At 36.9% G+C, this 5595-nt stretch overlaps 1 pseudogene; it reads right to left on the reverse strand.

Moving 5' to 3' along the window:
• Positions 1–1139: 1139 nt before the first annotated feature.
• Positions 1140–4805, reverse strand: LOC101116291 (olfactory receptor 5D13-like; annotated as a pseudogene).
• Between the last annotated feature and the right edge of the window lie 790 nt (positions 4806–5595).

The following is a 5595-nucleotide window of genomic DNA, read 5'->3' on the forward strand; positions in this document are numbered from 1 at the left end:
ATATACTCACAGAAAAATCATTAAAACACCCTTGCTCCACCAGAGGCTTGGGTCCCCATGTCTTTCTTTCTTTCTCTCTCTCTCTCCCCTCCACTCCTCTCTCTCTCTCCCTCCCTCCAGCTAATTCTCTGGAGAGTGGAAACCCAAGCTCACTCTACTGCTTGGGCTTTAAAGACCTCCTCTCGAGGGCGCCCTGTGCCTTGTGAGCAGTGCAAGCCCTGTTCTAGGGGTTTTATTGGTTCTCTGTGTAAACCAGGGAATATTAGCTTCTTTCTCTCTTTCATTTTCTTATCGTCGACTCCAGACCATCAGGTTCCAGTCCATTAAATGACCGCGACAATAAATGTTTCTTTTTCATCAGTGAATACCTAATGCTTTACTGAAATCTGTATATTAAATCATAATCAATTTCTCTGTTGTTATTTAAACTTTAAACCATGGGAGAAATGATTTAAACATGCCATAACTTGTAATGAATCAAAAATTACCTCAGTAAAATTTCCAGTAAAATAAATAGATAAATAAATTTTAAAAAGTACAACCACAATGATGTAAGTGGAAAAACTTAAGTGATAGATATATATATCTCCAACGTTTGTATCATTTTCTTGTACTAGCACATAGAAAATATTTTACATCTATTTATATTGTCAATTATAGTTTATGCCATATTCTGAACTATTTAAGGTAGACATATTTCTTATTTGTCTTTATTTGCCTAGGAATCTCCCAAAGCCAAAGTGTTTTTTATGGAATTAATAGTCTTTCTTAAGATACTTACAGTTTTATGCTGAGCAGCTCTTAACTTACTACTTTTATATTAAAAAGTAAACTTCCTTATTGTAGGCTATAACTCTTTAGATCATTTCAAAAGTCCTACATTTCACATGATTTAGATCAAACTGAAGTTTAACCAGGACAATTACAAGGTCAGATATTATACACAGAAGAAAATTACAATTCTGTATCAAAAATTTAGTTTAAGTAACCTTTTATTTCTGTTTTAATTTCTAATTTTAAAGTTACTTTAATAAAATAAAAGAGTGAACAGAAATTGGCCAATCAATTGCAAGGTTAAACTAGGTTTACGATTCAATCTGCTATTGAGATACTCTTACTCTCAAAAAATCTTTCTAGCTTTACATTTTATCATAGAACAATTTAATATTCATTACTTTCTTCACTGACTCTTTCACATCTTTATTCCTGAGGCTGTAGATCAGTGGGTTCAGCATGGGGATGATTACTCTGTAAAAGACAGAGGCCACCTTGACCATGAGCCATGAAATTCTGGAGTTAGGAACACAGTAGAGGAAAAGGGTGATCCCATCAAAGACGGTAACGGCGGTCAGGTGAGAGGCACAGGTGGATAAGACTTTGTCGCACACCCCAGTTAAAGGCATCCTTAAGACAGTGATAAAAATGCAAACATAGGAGGTGAGAATAATCATCAGGCTGCTTATTTCATTGAAAGTGGCAGAGACTAAAGTGATCTCCTGGCTGATGTAGAGGTCAGAGCAGAAAACAGCCACTATGGCAGCATGCTCACAGACAAAGTTATTTATGAACTTAGTCCCACAAAAGGATAACGTTGACAAAAAGTATGTGTATATTAAGGAACAGGCTATACTCCAAGAGTATGATGCACCAACAAGGAACAAAGCTTCTGGGACATGACAATTGCATAGAGAAGAGGGTTTCAAATGGCTACAAATCAGTCATATGCCATTACTGCCAAGAGGAATGTCTCTGTCACCATAAATATGCAGACAAAGAAGAACTGCATGAGGCATCCTATGAAGGAGATTATTCTGTCTTCTAAAATCAAGGTTTCTAATAGCTTGGGTGTAACTACTGCCGACTAACAGAAATTAAAAAAAAAAAAGATAAGTGGCTGAGAAAGAAGTACATGGGCGTGTGGAGCCTGGAACTGGACTTGATGATCAGGATCATGCCCAGGTTCCCAGCACAGTGACTGTGTAGATGGTCAGGAAGACTAGGAACAGGAGCAGCTGGAGCTGAGGAGAGTCTGAGAAGCCCGAGACAATGAAAGTGACCTCAGCACTCTGGTTTGCTTGGTTCCTGTGGACAAAATATGAATGTTGATCTACAGGGGTAAGAACCAAAACTTGAAATAGTAAGAGATCAGAAAATGTGTTGAGCTCAGTGGGTCTCCGTTAAGAGTGTTGCTGAAAATGCCAGACTCCCACTTTATTTCAATAGCTAGTGTCACTTAAATAGTAATTCCACCGTGAATGATAATTTTGTGTTGACATAATTATCGAAAACAAAGAACTAAAACAGACTAAACCCTGCTCGCTCTATTTCAAATAATAAAATCCAGTATTTATTTATTTAGTTTTGACTGTGCTGGGTCCTGGCTGCTGCACACGGGGTCCCCCACTGCTAGCTGTGGTTCTGGGTCTCTCATTGAGATGACGACCCCCACCCCTTGCTGCAGAGCACTGGCTCTAAAGCAAGCAGAAGTCAGTAAGGGCGGCTTGCTGGCTCTCGAGAGCAGGTGCAGTAGTTGTGGAGACAGGCCCCGCTGCCCTATTGCATGGACTCTTCCTGGACCAGGGACTGAACCCATGGGTGTCCCTTACTGGGAGGCAGCCTCCCAGTCACTGGACCATTAGAGAAGTCCATCAAATAATAAAATTCAATATTATCAATTGAATTCTGGAACACTCTCTTTGCATGAATTTGAGCTTAATGAAAACAGTTCAATTGGAGGAAAAACATGAGATTCTACAATTTCTTTCCTGACTCACTTCTTTAGCTCTGAGACAAATTACTTAAAACTGTTAAATTTTTAAATGATAGCATCCCTGAAAAATAGTTAAAGTTTTCTTTGGTATTCTGACTTTGTACTTCTAGTAACCTGAAATCTTCAACCCTTTCGGGAATTGTGGTGTGAAAGCAAACTTTTTCACTTACGTTGAATTAATTTTGAAAATGTTTAAATGCTATTATTCATAGCCTATTTTATTATTCACCAGGAGGTTCAGTCATTTCAGTTGCTCAGTCGTGTGTGACTCTTTGTGACCCCATGAATCACAGCACTTCAGGCCTCCCTGTCTATCACCAACTCCCAGAGTCTACCCAAACTCATGTGCATTGAGTCGGTGATGCCATCCCACCACCTCATCCTCTGTCGTCCCCTTCTTCTCCTGCCTTCAATCCCTCCCAGCATCAGAGTCTTTTCCAATGAGTCAACTCTTTGTTTGAGGTGGCCAAAGTATTGGAGTTTCAGTTTTAGCATCAGTCCTTCCAATGAACACCCAGGACGGGTCTCCTTTAGGATGGACTGGTTGGATCTGCTTGCAGTCCAAGGGACTATCAAGAGTCTGCTCCAACACCACAGCTCAAAAGCATCAATTCTTTGGCGCTCAGCTTTCTTCACAGTCCAACTCTCCCATCCATACATGACTACTGAAAAAACCATAGCCTTGACTAGACGGACCAACTTGTTGGCAAAGTAAAGTCCCTGCTTTTGAATATACTATCTAGGTTGGTCATGACTTTCCTTCCAAGGAGTAAGCGTCTTTTAATTTCATGGCTGCAATCACCATCTGCAGTGATTTGGGAGCCCCCAAAATAAAGTCTGACACTGTTTCCACTGTTCCCCATCTATTTCCCATGAAGTGACGGGACCAGATGCCATGATCTTCATTTTCTGAATGTTGAGCTTTAAGCCAACTTTTCACTCTCCTCTTTCAGCAACAAAATAAGTGCTATACCTGCTATGATAATAGCTGAAACTATCTTGGACAAAAGCTTTTCTTTTTCCAGCAGAGCACATTGCGGAATTTGGTTGACAAAAATAAGAACTATGAAGCTACTGTACAAAGTATATAAATTTCAAGATGCAATAAAACATGTATTATTGCATTTTAAGTTTTTAGCTTTTTCAAAGAAAATTGTCTGGAAAAACCTATTTCAAATGGAACATCAGAACATTTCTTGATTATTACTGTCACAAGACATATCCTCAATAATAAGATGAGAATATTAGTATAAACTTTGAATCACCAGAATGGAACTAGATATTTCAATAATGAATCCAAAGATTATAAGACAAGGTGTGATGCATAGTAGATATTTAGCTTTCTTATTTATTTGAATTATGAGTAACAGCTATGATTTCAAAAACTTATATGTTGTGAAAATCAGGCACAAACAGGGACAGCTGTCAATTGGTGCACACATTTGGGAAGACAGTGTAGACATCCTTTCCTCTAGAGCCCACATAATAGAAACACTATAGAATTTCATTTAAACACTTAGTCTACAATGCATAATTATATTTCTTATGTCCTATAGGTTTTCTTACCATGTTACAGCTTTCTCTGGTCCCCACATTCTGACCTTGTGGGAAAGATATCTTCCAAACACCATTCCCATACTAGATCCTCTGTAACAATAGTGTAAGGTCTCTGTACTCCTTCGCTTAATATATTCTGTGCAAGATCATGAGAATAATTTTCCACGATTACTTTAACCTGACATTCAGTGACTTTAAGATTCCAAACAAATCATATTAGTGAATGCATGACATTTCTATTATTCAGTTTGATTTTTTCAAAACTGCTTGGATCTATAAAGATGATTATATCACTTAATGCATTCTTGCTTAGTGAAAGTTAACAGTCTATCAAACTGTTACATAGCACATGCCCATTTCCTTATATTAATACTTTATCTCCCCACTTTTTCTCTCACTTCTAATGTTTTATTTTACCACCTACTATTATAGACAGTGCTCCTTGTTTTGTCCCCTCTGTATACATACAAACATCCATGTTTATAACTCATAAGTATGATATGCTCTATTATTTGATTTATAAATATGATTGTTACTGTCACTTTATTTCTTGACGATTACAGGAAAAAGTGAAAAAGTGCCCACTTTTTTTATTATTCTTCATTTGCCAAAATGTTTATTTCTGACTATATATTGGAAACCCAATGAGAAAACCAGGATGAATATTATTTGAAGAAAGAAAGTATCAGAATATACTACCACAAACACTTTAAATCAAACTGAATGGATTTGTGGTTACTTTGTTCTAAACATATGTGTGTCTCCTGCAAAGATTGTTGTAACTCTGTATTTTCTTTTAAAATAAAACTAGAGTATGAATCAACTCCCCTAAATACAGAAGCCCTTGAATGAATCATTTACTGAAGAACTCCTTGCTAAGAAGTAAACACCTGGAATGCTGCTGCTTAGTATTTAATAGAAATAGATCTGAAAAGGGTAGTGCAACCCACCAGTATATTTATTACCTATTTCATATATTACTATTTTCATATATATATATTACATATATCACTACTATTTTATATATATTACTATTGATAAAACTCCCAGATACCAAAGGTAAGATCAAAATAAATCCTGACACCAAACTGCATCACAAATATATGCCATCAAGGCCTTAGGGATGTGGAGACAGAGAATATAACTGAAGTGTTGCCTTAATGACTCAAGTAATTAGATGTTAACACTGTCTCATGTGGTATCTTGATTGTATATTATTTCCCTAAAGCCTTAGGGCATTTGAATTATTGGCTTGTTTAATCTTAAAA

Source organism: Ovis aries, chromosome 2 (genome assembly GCF_016772045.2).
Source record: "Ovis aries strain OAR_USU_Benz2616 breed Rambouillet chromosome 2, ARS-UI_Ramb_v3.0, whole genome shotgun sequence".
Lineage (NCBI taxonomy): Eukaryota > Metazoa > Chordata > Mammalia > Artiodactyla > Bovidae > Ovis > Ovis aries.